The 14,233-nt window shown below is 42.9% G+C and overlaps 1 protein-coding gene across 2 annotated transcripts in view; it reads right to left on the bottom strand.

Moving 5' to 3' along the window:
* LOC126348365 (dynein axonemal assembly factor 10) overlaps positions 1-14,233 on the bottom strand; it is a 176,892-nt gene that overhangs the window by 67,446 nt on the left and 95,213 nt on the right. The gene's annotated exons all lie outside the window — the stretch shown is intronic.

Raw genomic sequence — 14,233 nt, 5'->3', positions numbered from 1 at the left:
GTGTGCATCTCACTTTAGCACTAAAATTCATAAAACTATGGATATGGAGAGGTTATATTCCACACCAACTCAAACAAGTGTTCTTTTTTCTACAGTCTGTTATTCACTGTGCCAAGGTTTGAAATTTGTCTCTTATATCCAGATGTATGTATTTTCTTCCCTTCCAGCATTATCTTTGTATTTCAAATTACAAAATATACCAAAAAACCAACCCTTGCCCATTTCTGTCTGTCTTTTACTATATAGGTTTCTTCTTCTTTCCTATGGTTCCCAGAGCATGACACTTTGGATTGATACAATATTGTCCTACAAAACTTTTACAGTGGCTGAGAGTTCTTGTGCAACTAAATGATTGTTTAGTTGACTGAAAGTGGTTACAACAAGATTAAAATAATATGCAACTGGCAAAAAATTTGTACAAATTAACAATGAAGCTATAGAACAGTTAATTTGTTTTGGTTTTCACAGTAGTTAAGGATAAGCCTGGACTGTTTTTTATAAACTAAATGGGGTTTCTAAAATTAAGATTCCAACATAACTGCAAAGAAAAGTTAACAATCAATGTGTCTTATCCATTCTGATTTATGGCAGTGAGACATTGACTTTTAATGTGAAACCATTCAAAAACTGAAAGCTGCTCAGGGAACAACGGTGAGATATATTTTGGAAATTACAAGGAGGGACACAAAGAGAAACAAGTGGATCAGGGAAGTGGAAGACATAATTATGACTGTAGTGAAAATGAAATGGAGTGTGGTGGGACCTGTGACTTCACAAAATGATGGTTGTTGGACTAAGATAATTCTTTGGTATTTTTCTGGATTCATATAGACAATAAAAGACTGAGACATAATTGAGACTGAGACATGACATAATTGGAGATGGGTACACGACATTATAAAACATGCAGAATCAACATAGATGCAAACAAAAATGCAGAAAACCTGTAGGAGGTATTTATCCAGCAATAAATGTCAAATGGATGTTGGAGGTGCTGCTGACATTGTTAAAACCATTAATCACCAATAATTGCGTGGATATTCAAACACACTCACTTAGAAACAATAGCTGGTTACATGATAACAACTCAGTATCTCTTACTTGACCGCCATGCCGTGACATGCGGCCGGCGCCGTTCGTAGCTAGGTGGCGTCCCGCACTCAGCCCGAGTTGCGGAGCACCTGTATCGCCGTTTGCGTGTACTGTCGTGGCGGCACTGTGAAATGTCGTGGCACTGTCACAACACTTATCCCCCCTTGAAAAAAAAAAAAAAAAAAAACCACTCACTTCCTTGGAGGCATGGATAGTGCGGAGACATCCATGGCCTCTTGTGAGGCCCCGAGAAGATCCCGCGGAGAGACACAAGAGTATGGTCGAAAATGTCCAGGATGGAAGCTTGTGTGTGGAACGTGCCTCCTGGACGAGATGATGGGTGAAAACTCCGGAGCAGCATCCATAGGTGTTGTGAACGTGGGGGTGTGCTCTAGCGAGATGGGTCCCAGAGAATGCGGATGAAGGAAGGGGCGGTGGCACTGGCGTGGCCAAACTTATGGGGGCATCTGGTCATAATGGCAAACAACCATGCTGTCCTCCATACGTATTTCACAAAGCCGGCGGCCCCGTAGAGCCTTGACCAACCCTGGAATCCATTTAGGGCGAGATCCACACCCTTGTGCCCATACGTTGGCGCCCACCGAGTATTTTCCCACTCTAGGGGACACAACACAAGGCCTGATAGGGTGAAGCAGGTGCAGTAGAGTGCGCGGTTGGTGGCCATGCAAGAGTTCAGCAGGGCTGCGATCACCCAGAGGCGTGAAACGATAAGAACTCAGAAATTGCAGCAGAGCGTCATCTGTGGAAAAATCACTATGGAATTTTTTCATCTGGCTTTTGAAAGTGCAGACAAGGCACTCGACCTCCCCATTCGATTGCGGATGGAAGGGCGGTGCTGTAACATGATAAATCCCTTGTCCAGTACAAAAATCACGGAAGGCCTGCAAAGAGAACTGAGGGCCACTGTCCGTGACGATCGTGGATGGAAGACCTTCTAGTGCAAAGATTTTGGACAAAGCCAGCGTCGTCGCCACAGTGGTGGGTGATGGACATCGAACACCATATGTAAACTTCGAGAAGGCGTCAATCAACAGTAGCCAATAAGTACTGAGGAAGGGCCGGCAAAGTTAGCATGCACCCATTCCCATGGCTACACCGGATCAGGCCATGGAGAGGGCATTGAACGAGGTGCACCCAGTTGTTGAGTACACTGACCACACGCAATAACCATGTGGGCGATGTCCGAATCAATACCGGGCCAATAAACGTGCCTGCAGGCCAGTGACTTAGTCCGAGAAATACCCCAATGGCCTTAATGCAACAGTTTGAGAACATCTTTGCGAAGAGAGGCTGGCACCACAACCCGTGGAGATGCGCCATCCGTGGCCAGAAGAACAACACCATCATGAACAGACAGACGAAGGCGCAAGGCATGGTAGTTGCGAAGGGGATCCGATGCCCGGCCCTTGGTCCTGTCCGGCCAACCCCATTGAATAAAACCGATAACCTGACGCAGGACCGGGTCCCGCGCAGTAGCCGACGCGACCTGCGAACCTGTAAGTGGAAAACCCTCGACCGCACGACGTTCTTCCTCATCAATGTGGAAACAGTAGTTCATCACGATCGAAAACCGGGTCGGGGCCCATCGGCAATTGCGACAATGTGTCAGCGTTGGCGTGCTGGGCTGTGGGGCGATAGTGAATCTCATAGTGAAAACGAGACAAGTATAAGGCCCAACGTTGCAGGCAGTGAGCTGCCTTATCCGGAAGCGACGCCAATGGGCTGAACAGAGAGACCAGCAGTTTGTGGTCAGTGATGAAGTGAAACTTAGAACCATACAAAAAACGCTGAACTTTTTTAGAGCATAAATGACAGCGAGCGCCTCCTTTTTGATTTGAGAGTAACGCAGTTGTGCAACATTGAGAGTCTTGGAAGCATAGGGGATGGGTCGTTCCGACCCATCCTCATAGTGATGGGCGAGAACAGCCCCTAGGCCATACCGTGAAGCGTCAGTCGCCAGAACCAAGTGCTGACCCGAATGGAATGTGGCAAGACAAGGTGCCGACTGCAAATGAGCCTTCAGGCGGACAAAAGCCTGCTCACACTCGTCGGACCAACAGAAAGGGACGTTTTGGCATAACAGCTGATGCAGAGGGTGAGCTACCGCCGCCACGGATGGAATGAATTTGTGATAATAAGCAATCTTGCCTAGAAATGCCTGAAGTTCTTTGACCATAGACGGCCGGGGTAGAGCGTTAATGGCCGCAGCGTGCTGACGTAGAGGATGTATACCCTCACGGGACAAGTGGAAACCAAGATACACAATGGAGGGTTGCAAGAACTGTGACTTGTCCAGATTGCACCTCAACCCAGCCGAATGCAAAACCCGAAACATTGAACGCAAATTGTGAAGGTGCTCCTCAGTGGAGGCCCCCGTGACAACAATGTCATCTAGTGACCAACGGCAACTGATGGTACGCCTCTGATAAGTCATGTTTGGAAAAGAACTGGCCCCCAGCGAGCTTGGTAAACAACTCCTCAGGACGGGGAAGAGGATAAGTGTCAATGAGGCTCTGAGCGTTGACAGTGGCTTTAAAGTCACCACACAATCGCAGACTCCCGTTTGGTTTAGAAACCACCACGATCGGCAATGCCCATTCGCTGGAGGTAACAGGAAGGAGAATCCCTGAAGCTGTCAACCAGTCTAGCTCAGCCTTGACAGGTGCACACAACACCACCGGAATAGGGCGTGCCCGGAAAAACTTAGGGCGAGCCGTAGGTTTAAGAGTAATGTGGGCTTCAAAATCCTTGGCACAACCCAGACCAGTAGAGAACACGGACGAAAATTCAGAACACAATCCATCCAGCTGTTGATACGGAATATCCTCAGATATGAGGTGCACATCATCATCAATGGAGAACCTGAACAACTGGAAAGCATCATAACCGAACAGGTTTTCAGTGCCCGCATGATCCACCACATAAAACGTAAGGGGCCGAACAACAGACTTGTAGGCAGTGGAAGCATCAAACTGGCCCATGATAGGAATTTTCTCTTTATTGTAAGTCCTCAGATTTTACGTAACTGGAGACAAAGAAGGGGAGCCCAACGCCAAATACGTGCGAGAACTAATGAGAGTTACTGCAGAGCCAGTGTCCACTTGCATGCGGATGTCTTTATCCAGAACACGAACAGTAACAAACAACTTATTTGTTTGAGAAAGCACACAGTGAACATCCATGTCCGACGCCTCGTCCTCGTCGACAGGAACTTTAGGGGACTGACACACAGAAGCAATGTGGCCTTTTTTCCTACATGAATTACACGTGGCCCAACGTTATGGACATGCTGCCCTGTCGTGCTGTACGAAACAACGGGGGCAAGAAGGAAGTGCGGAACGAACCGTCTTATGTGGTTGCTGGTTTCACTGCGAGCGTTACGGCCCAACGCGACATTGTTGATGCGAGTGAACCGCCGCCACATCGTCGTTCTCCTGTGAAACAGGCAAATTGTCCGTGTCGAGAGTTGACTGTACAGCGCCTACATCACACCACGCGTCTATTTGCGCGCCAGCAGCGTGACACACTTCAAAGGATTGAGCGATGCTTAGAACTTCCGACAATGATGGGTTTGGCAGTTGTAGGGCACGTTGCCGAACTGCTTTATCAGGAGCAAGCCGTAGAATAGCATCCCTAACCATTGAATCAGCATAAGACTCATGATGAGTGTCCGTGACAAACTGACATTTCCTACTCAGACCGTGTAGTTCCGCCGCCCAAGCCCGGTAAGATTGATGGGGCTGTTTACGACACCGGTAGAACGCCAAGCAGGCGGCAACGACGTGGGTGTTTTTTCGATAATAGTCAGACAATAAGTCACACATTTCTTGGAAGGACAGGGAGGCAGGTTCCCGCAGAGGGGCTAACTGAGATAGCAGCTGATAGATCCGAGGGGAAATCCAAGATAGAAATAACGACTTACACATAGGAGCGTCGACAATGCCAAAAGCCAAGAAGTATTGCCGCAAACACTTCTCATAATCCTCCCAGTCTTCAGCGGCCTCGTCATAAGGAGGGAATGGAGGCGGAGAAGAGGAAGACAGATGATGAGTAAGCGACGTTGACAACGCCTGAATCACAGCCGTCAGCTGTGTTTGTTGAGCCTGAATAGTAGCCGTCAGCTGTGTTTGTTGTTCAATGAGCGCTTGCATAAGCTGTTCCATGTCTGCCCCGTCACGAACACGCAAATCCACAACGCAGTGAAAATATCCGACCTCGTCGCCAAAAAGTGTTATAACCTTTAATCACCAATAATTGCGTGGATATTCAACACTCTCTCTTAGAAACAATAGCTGATCACATGATAACAACGCAGTCTCTCGTATTCGACTGCCGTGCCGTGACATGCGGCCGGCGCCGTTCGTAGCTAGGTGGCGCTCCCGCGCTCAGCCGATTTGCGGAGCGCCTCTATTGCCTTTTGCGCGTACTGTCGTGGCAGCACTGTTAAATGTCGTGGCACTGTCACAACACTTTAAACCAGGAAAAAAGCAAAATTCTTTACTCTGGCAACGGATGCATTGAACAGAAACAACAAAAAACTGTTCCTAGTATGTATATGCTAATTTGGTCCTCCACAGGGATTTTGTCAAGAATGCTGATGAAACTTCGGTAGCTGTAACTGATTTAGTGTTACAGAGGTTGGAGACCCATAACTTAGTTAAAAGCTATTTCCAGAGTATTGGTGATTTTCTAAGTTATTATCAAAAGTTTTCATTAATGATGACCCTAAGAAAGTAGTTTGGGCTGAAATTTACTTATATTTTAGTAGGAATGTTGGAAACCAGTTGAAATAGTGACTAAAACAATGGAAAAATGTGATTTAAGTATTTTAGAAACATACAAACAAATGAAACTTCTCATCATAAAAATCCAACAGAGAAAGGAGGATAACTTGTATGGCAGTAAGGCAAAGGAACTGCTGGATGGGCTGTCTGTGATAGAGCCATGCAAAACAACAAGAGGTTCAAGCCCCCTCCATGGAAAACACAACCACATCATAACACCACCACCTCCGAATTTTACTGTTGGCACTACAAACCCTGGCAGATGACATTCACCAGTCATTCACCGTACCCACATGCTGCCACTGGATCACCACATTGTGTACCATGATAGGACACTCCACACAATGTGGACCTATGGATGTTCAGGAATGTGGAAATCTCATATACAGAAATATGACACAAGTGACACACAATCACCTGATCATGTTTCAAGTCCATGAGTTCCACAGAGCACCACATTCTGCTCTCTCTCATGATGTCTAATGACTACTGAGGTCACTGATATGGAGTACCTGACAGTATCTGGCAGCACAATGCACCTAATATGAAAAACATATGTTTTTTGGGGGTGTCCGGATACTTTTGATCTCACAGTGTAAGTATGCATTTTTAGAAGCCTTTGCTCTATTACAGGAAATTTGCTTTCACAAAATAGTTATAAAATTTTATTTTAATCAAATAGGAAACTTATAAGAAAATCATTTTTTGGCAGAGTCTACTCCCGTTTCAATGTACTTGGTCCATTATTATACAAGCTTCCTGATGCCATCATAAAAGAAGGTTCTCAGTTGAGCAGTGAGCCAGGAATGCACCGCTTCTTTCACTGCTTCGTCTGAGGCGCATCAATGGCCCCTTAATGCCTGTCTGAGTGGACCAAACAAGTGATAGTCAGAAGGGGCAAGATTGGGATTATATGGAGGATGATCCAGTACTTCACATTTGAGTTTCTAGAGCGATTCAGCAGTGTGGGCAGCAGTATGCAGATGGGCATTGTCGTGCAACAACACAACATCTTTTGACAGCAATTCTTGGCGTTTGCTTTGAATTGCAGGTTTTAGCCTGGCAGTAAGCATCTCACTGTTATGTACACTGTTTATTGTTGTGCCCCTTTCCCCATAATGTTCCATTACTGGACCTTGTGCATCCCAAAAAACCATAAGCATAAGTTTTCCTGTGGACGGTAGGGTCTTGAACCTTTTCTTGCACAGCGAATTGGGATGTTTCCATCCCATACTCTGCCGTTTACTCTCTGGGTCATAATGATGGATCCTTGTTTTGTCACCAGTAATGATCCTGTCTAAGAAGTTGTCTCCTTCATTACCATAACAATCCAAATGGTTTTTCCAGATGTCCAAGCACTTTTGTTTATGCAATTGTGTAAGTTGTTTTGGGACCCATCTTTCACAAACTTTATGAAACCCAAGTCTGCTGTTGATGATTTCGTAGGCAGAACTGCGACTAATTTGCAGATGATGTGCCACTTCGTCAATAGTTAATCGTCTGTCTATGAGAATCATTTCACGTGAACGCTCAATGGTTTCTTCATTTGTGGCAGTAGACGGTCCTCTGGATCCTTCATCGTGCATAACACTTGTGTGATCATTTCGGAATTTTTCAATCCTTTCATAGACGCTCCATTGTGGCAAAACACTGTTTCTGTACTGTATTGAAAGTCATCGACGAATTTCAGTCCGTGATATGCCTTATGACTACAAAAAACAGATTACTGAATGTTGCTCTTCTTTGGTGCAAATAGACAGCAGAGCAGCCATGATTAACAGCACAGCAGTGATAATGAAACTAACCTAGCAGCTTGAAAATTGCAAAGATATAACAACAAATAAACAAAGCCTGTGTCATCAATGTAAAATGACAGTACTACCAAAATAAACAAAAATATAACTAAATTGTGGATAATAATTGACTTACTCTTGTATTTTGTTTAGTGTTCCAGGCTTCAATGCCTTTGTGGAGATAGTCTTTTCACTTACGAAAAGCAAGTGGAGTGACACAAGAAACAGGTGCTCTATAAACTTAATCAACGCAGAACTCCAAACAGTGGTAAATTATGATAGTCAATCTTGTTAAGAGTTTTATAAATTTGTAAAGGGTGATACAAAATTGCAGTCAACAAAGTATAACTGAAGAAAAGTAGAATATGAAATATATCAGGATTTACTCTTGTGCAGTATAACAAAACATCAAAAGGTAATGTGTCGCTCTTCTAGTTTATTAAATCACAGTAACTATGTGTTTAGTATTTATGTAATATTTTGTTTTTATTTTACTTGTTTATTGAAAAATGTGGCTTTGTTGATGTGAACTTCAAAGAATAAGTATTAATTTCACCAATGTCCCCATTTTAGTTCATATGTAACTTAATGTACCAATGTGAGCTGGAAAGCATGGTCATTAAAATGCTTAAGGAACACACCTTTTTTTTTTTTTAAATCTGGCTGCCCTACCAGCACATGACAGTGTGTTTCCATCAGTGAAGTAGAAACTCATACCCACACTTTGTTTAGCTACATTCGCAACAGGTAAAAGTTTAGTCCACTCTATGAAAGTGGTTGAGAATGACATCAGCACAATCCTGGACCATACACATTCCGATCGAACCTTGCATTGAATTACATATGTATGACAATTCTATCCACTTTACAGACAAGCAATAGGCAGGATATATGATTTGTAGGGCCACATTTTCTGGTGTCACATAAATTTCTTTTTGTAATCAATCATAAGCCGTTATTAGATCTTTCCCGCCTCTGTGTGCATTTGTGGGACAGGATGGACAATTATTACAATACTAGGTCAATATAATTATGAGACCCATTCAGAATCAAAATCCTCAAATGCCAATGCTGACACTGTCTCTAGTCTTTCACACAATATTCAGTGTCACTGCTCATGCTACAGTTAGCAATTCACACCCAAGACAGGTTGATGAATATGTCAGATACGAGAGGCTACAGCATTTACCAACTTCTACCAGCCCAGCACAGCTTTACAAAATTATTTTATGCTCAACTGCAAGCTAGAGCTAATCAACAGTGTCCTGCTCCTCACCAGAGAGAGCACACATAATCACATGGTCATCCCTCCACCCTGTGTGTGCAGATTGAAGTCTTGCTGCATCACAGCCATGGAGAAACCACTCATCAGCCTAAAATTGATGCTTGATGAGAGCGTATAACAACAGAATTCATACTCCTCCTGCTGGCGCAATCAAAAGTAATATTTAATTTGGCTGTGCTTTGTTTCAATGAGCTATTATTCAATTTATTTACATGTTTTCTTTCACAAGGATTTGGTTCTGGCTGATGTTTCCTTTTATTTCATGTGAGGTGAGCGAGTGCAGCAGCCAATTAGGGTTTGCCCACTGCATATCATGGACTGCCTACTGTTGTGCCTACTGTGTCGGTCACAGATGTTGATAGAACAAGATTTACAATGCCACATGGATACTGTTTTTTTTTAACATTAATTATTGTTTTTTTCATATAGTTTTTCTAGGTCAATGTTAAAAAGTTAAAAAGAACAAACAAAGGGGAAGGACAGCAAAAATAAAAAATTACAGAATTTGTAAGCCGTCTTCAATGTTTTTAACTAACAGACAGACTTTCCTGAATTAGATGTTAACATGACAAAACATGAAAAGCAACTGGAAAATCATATTACAGAGTTGAGTGTAGAGAAAACAGACTTAAAACCATATATTAATATGATATAATGGTATTACTATTATTGACCCAGCAAACAATTCAAAACAAACATCACAAGAAGAGCTGATTAAAAATAACAGGTGTTTGAATGAGGAGTTTTGCAACACTTTATTAGAAGTACTGTGAAACGATGTCACATAAATTGTGCAGGAAGTGTCATCTGACGCAAATACCCAAAGAAAATTACAGGAAGAGGGTTTCTTGGATGTAGCAACTGAGTTAAGAGAAAACAGTAATTTTAAACTCTAAAGGAACAGTTGAACTGTAACAGTAACTTTTATACTGAATTGAAACCAACAGCCCAAAAACATCTGGCTAGGAAAATGGGAATAGCACATTTAGTACCTTTCAATTTTGTACACAGAATAGAACATACTGAGAATGTGTTACAGGAAATTACTAGACACATGCCAGAGGTGGCTACAGCTAACCAAACAGACATTAAATGAACTGAAAGGACTGTTAGTAAAGATAGTGATGACAGAGATTTTTGGACCCACACTGCTGGTTTAAAGGAGAAATTTGGTGAATCTGAAGACATAGGAGAAGTTAAACAAAGTGCCATGCTCTCACACCACAGAAAGATGATATGAAATGTGATGACTGATGGGCGGAATTTCATCTAGAAAATGGAATTAATTTACCTATTAAGTTCCCATATTTTAAGCCTGAAGTGGAAATACATCCTATAGCCTTTTTAGAAGTAGAATGATTTTGAGAAGCAACAAGAGAAATATTAGTCTGTGGCAGAACAGCAAAAACCAAACGTAGAATTACTGGATGCATACCACACAACCCCAAATGGAAAGGATTCTCAAACTATGTTGAATGGCACCTGACAAAGGTAAAGCTCTTAGATGACCAATAAGTGAGATCCATCTACTAAGATCATTAATCAGTTGCACGTCGAACTACGTACATGAGAAAACTGCTGGGTAGGAATGGTCAAGAGTCAGTCCAGTTTTAAGTTACTTGGAACAACTGGATATTCTTAATCATGCTTATGTAGAACAGAAATGAAGAAAGAATGGTCAGAGTGCAAAAAGAGAGACTAAGCCCCATCATGGACGGAGGGTAAACAAAAATAGCTAGTTCTGTAATGTGAAGGTAAGGGATACTGAGGGATCATACAGGAGATAACACAATAAAGCAAGAAAAACAATTGGAAACAGAGCAAACGAAGGGGAAGGACACACAAAAAGAAATTTTGAGATAACATATATGGAAGTGGTCCATGGTGTGAGTTCCTGTAGTCATGTCCTAGTTCATGAGCCACGGGCAATGTATGAGTGGCCAAGTAAGTGGTCCCGACAGTCGGGATACCAGTTACTTTGGAATAACGCTGGGCATCTCGGACATATTCTGAGTCGTGGTCACCTTTGTGCTCATATGGCAAAGATTACCAAATCCACCGGTTAGTCCCTCAACCGTTAGGGGTAAAACCCAATGGGACTCGGGGCAAGTAAGGCTAGCAACCTGCTTCCCTGGTACTTTAAATATGATGCTGGCAACAATCAGAGCAAAATGCCTCAGACCTTTGGAGGTGACGGAGTCCCACCTCTAACTGAGAAACCAGGGACTCCTAAGATACGACTTGGCAAACAAACGGTAATGAGATGGGGAGCTATTAATATCAATGGGGCTACTCTGGGAAGAAGGTAGAGCTGGCAGAGGCTGCAAGTAAGATGGGGCTGGACGTTTTAGCTGTTAGTGACATTCGGGTAAGGGTGAGAAAGAAGAGGAAGTGGGAGAATACAAGGCCTACCTGTCAGGAGTCAAAGCAGTAATAGCACAATGGGGTGTAGGGCTTTACATCAGGAAAGAAATGGAATCCAGCGTAGTTGCATTAAGGAATGTAAACGAACGACTGATGTGGATATATTTGACAGTGTCTAGCAAGAAAATTAGGATTGTGTCAGTATATTCACATTGTAAAGGGACAGATCAAGATAATTTTAACACCAGGATTGGAAATCGAACAGAAGGGTATGAAAAGGTTAGGGGTAAATTTGGAGAGTATATGGAGTCCAACAGGAACGAGAAACAACTCTTGGATTTCTGTGCCAGTATGGGCTTAGTAATCACAAACTCCTTTTTTAAACATAAGAACATTCACCGGTATACAGGGGAAGGCAGGGGAACCAGATCTGTCATTGACTATATAATAACAGATCAGGAATTCAGGAAGGCTGTGAGGGCCACACGTGTATTCAGGGGATTCTTTGATGACACTGATCATTATTTAATCTGCAGTGAAATTGGGATTGTGAGGCCAAAAGTGCAGGAGGTCAGGTCCATATGTAGGAGGATAAGAGTGGAGAAACTTCAGGATAAGGAAATCAGGCACAAGTACATAACAGCGATCTCAGAAAGGTACCAGGTAGTTGAATGTAGTCAATTACAGTCATTGGAAAAGGAATGGACAAGGTACAGGGACACAGTACTAGAAGTGGCTAAAGAATGTCTTGGAACAGTAGTGTGTAAAAGTAGGATGAAGCAAAACAGCTTGGTGGAATGACACAGTTAAGGCAGCCTGTAAAAGGAAAAAGAAGGTGTATCAAAAATGGCTACATACTTGAACTCAGGTAGACAGAGAAAGTTATGTTGAAGAAAGAAACAAAGCCAAACAGATAATTGCAGTATCCAAGAAGAAATCTTGGGAAGACTTTGGAAACAGGTTGGAGACTATGGGTCAAGCTGCTGGAAAGCCATTCTGGAGTCTTCGAAAGGGAAGTAAGAAGGAAATGACAAGTATTTTGGACAGGTCAGGAAAACTGCTGGTGAATCCTGTGGATGCCTTGGGCAGATGGAGGGAATACTTTGAAGAGTTGCTCAATGTAGGTGAAAATACGATCAGTAATGTTTCAGATTTCGAGGTAGAATGGGATAGGAATGATGATGGAAATAGGATCACATTTGAGGAAGTGGAGAAAATGGTCAGTAGATTGCAGTGCAATAAAGCAGCTGGGGTGGATGAAATTAAGTCGGAACTCATCAAATACAGTGGAATGTCAGGTCTTAAATGGCTACACAGGATAATTGAATTGGCCTGGGAGTCGGGTCAGGTTTCATCGGACTGGACAAAAGCAGTAATCACACCAATCTTTAAACATGGAAACAGAAAAGATTGTAACAACTACAGAGGTATCTCTTTAATCAGCGTTGTGGGTAAAATCTTCTCAGGTATTGTTGAAAGGAAAGTGCAAGTATTAGTTGAGGACCAATTGGATGAAAATCAGTGTGGGTTTAGGCCTCTTAGAGGTTGTCAGGACCAGACCTTTAGCTTACGGCAAATAATGGCGAAGTGTTATGAGTGGAACAGGGAATTGTATCTATGCTTTATAGATCTAGAAAAGGCATATGACTGGATTCCAAGGAGGAACCTATTGTCTGTTCTAGGAGATTATGGAATAGGAGGCAAACTTTTGCAAGCAATTAAAGGTCTTTACATGGATAGTCAGGCAGCAGTTAGAGTTGATGGTAAATTGAGTTCATGGTTCAGAGTAGTTTCAGGGGTAAGCCAAGGCTGAAACCTGTCTCCACTGTTGTTCATATTATTTATGGAGCATATGTTGAAAACAACAGACTGGCTGGGTGAGATTAAGATATGTGAACACAAAATAAGCAGTTTTGCATATGTGGATGACTTAGTTGTGATGGCAGACTCGATTGAAAGTTTGCAAAGTAATATTTCAGAGCTAGATCAGAAATGTAAGGATTATGGTACGAAGATTAGCATCTCCAAAACGAAAGTAATATCAGTGGGAAAGAAAGATAAACAGATTGAGTGCCAAATAGGAGGAACAGTGTTAGAACATGTGGACAGTTTCAAGTACTTAGGATGCATATTCTCACAGGATGGCAACATAGTGAAAGAACTGGAAGCAAGGTGTAGCAAAGCTAATGCAGTGAGCGCTCAGCTACGATCTACTCTCTTCTGCAAGAAGGAAGTCAGTACCAAGACTAAGTTATCTGTGCACCGCTCAATCTTTCGACCAATTTTGTTGTATGGGAGCGAAAGCTGGGTGAATTCAGGTTACCGTATCAACAAGGTTGAGGTTACGGATATGAAAGTAGCTAGGATGATTGCAGGTACTAGTAGATGGGAACAATAGCAGGAGGGTGTCCACAATGAGGAAATCAAAGAAAAACTGGGAATGAACTCTATAGGTGTAGCAGTCAGGGTGAACAGGCCTAGATGGTAGGGTCATGTTACACACATGGGTGAAGCAAGATTACCCAAGAGACTCATGGGTTCAGTAGTAGAGGGTAGGAGGACTCGGGGCAGACCAAGGAGAAGGTACCTGGATTCGGTTAAGAATGATTTTGAAGTAGTAGGTTCAACATCAGAAGAGGCACAAATGTTAGCACTGAATAGGGGATCATGGAGGAATTTTATAAGGGGGGCTTTGCTCCAGACTGGACACTGAAAGGCATAATCAGTATTAAATGATGATGATGATGAAATATATGGAAAATGCTGCAGGTCCTATGGAAGAGGCTGTTCCCAGGGGCTGGGTATATCAGAGTTGAGACAGAGATATTAGGACAGGTGATTTAGGAGGAGCAACAAGAAGTTAGAGATGCCATATTACAATAAGTAGTGCCAGA

The sequence above is a fragment of the Schistocerca gregaria genome, chromosome 1 (genome assembly GCF_023897955.1).
Source record: "Schistocerca gregaria isolate iqSchGreg1 chromosome 1, iqSchGreg1.2, whole genome shotgun sequence".
Lineage (NCBI taxonomy): Eukaryota > Metazoa > Arthropoda > Insecta > Orthoptera > Acrididae > Schistocerca > Schistocerca gregaria.
This window is presented reverse-complemented; position numbering and strand designations above follow the sequence as displayed.